The sequence below is a fragment of the Poecilia formosa genome, unplaced genomic scaffold (assembly GCF_000485575.1).
Source record: "Poecilia formosa unplaced genomic scaffold, Poecilia_formosa-5.1.2 Scaffold208, whole genome shotgun sequence".
NCBI lineage: Eukaryota > Metazoa > Chordata > Actinopteri > Cyprinodontiformes > Poeciliidae > Poecilia > Poecilia formosa.
The window spans coordinates 846,209-846,994 of record NW_006800147.1 but is presented as its reverse complement, the minus strand read 5'-3'; positions in this window follow the sequence as shown (position 1 = coordinate 846,994).

Here is a 786-nt window from a genome sequence, read left to right as displayed (position 1 = left end):
ATGAGACCTCCTCAAATTGAGCTGCAACATTGTGACAGCAAGCATGTTAAAGACATGGATGTTTCCTTTAAGGAAGTTCATTCCGAAAGCGAAAATGCCAGGAATGTTCTGTCGCGAGTTAATAGATGGTTTCGCCAGCTAGGGTCAGGTTGGTAAATCTCCAACCAAGGAGTTTGCTTTTCAACTCCGTTGGAGATCCAACACTTTCAGAGAGACGATTTCAAACTGTGACTTTTGAAACCATTTCAACGGATCGTGAAAATGATTCTTACTATTGGTTGGGGCCTTGGCTATCTAGTCACAAAGGGAGTTAAGAAATTACTGGGTCATCGTGTTGAAGAAGTTGCTGAAGAACCCGAAGAGGATAGCAGGTGCAGATACTTTGGTTTTGAGGAACTGATTCCTGAAGATCAAAGTGACATGGATGCTTCCGCCAATGTTGTCAGTGCCATTTCGGATGTCGTGACAAATTTGACACATTTTACTCCTGAAGATACTGTGGCTTTGGAAAGCATCTCTGGACTGTACTGGGAAACTTGCCCTGGGGATGCAGACACTAATTGTGAAAGTGTTGATGTTCCCCTTGAACAAATGGTCCTGGCTGTTGAATCGAGCTGCGACAGGAAGGAAGATGTGATCAATGTTGAACATATCTATGAGGATTCATCAGTGGGAGAAACCTCTTCTGTTGATGGAAACTCAAAAGATACAGTTCAAGATTACACAGACCATATTGATGGCATGGATGCTGAAGAGATGGATGTTTCCTCTAAGGAAGTCCATTCT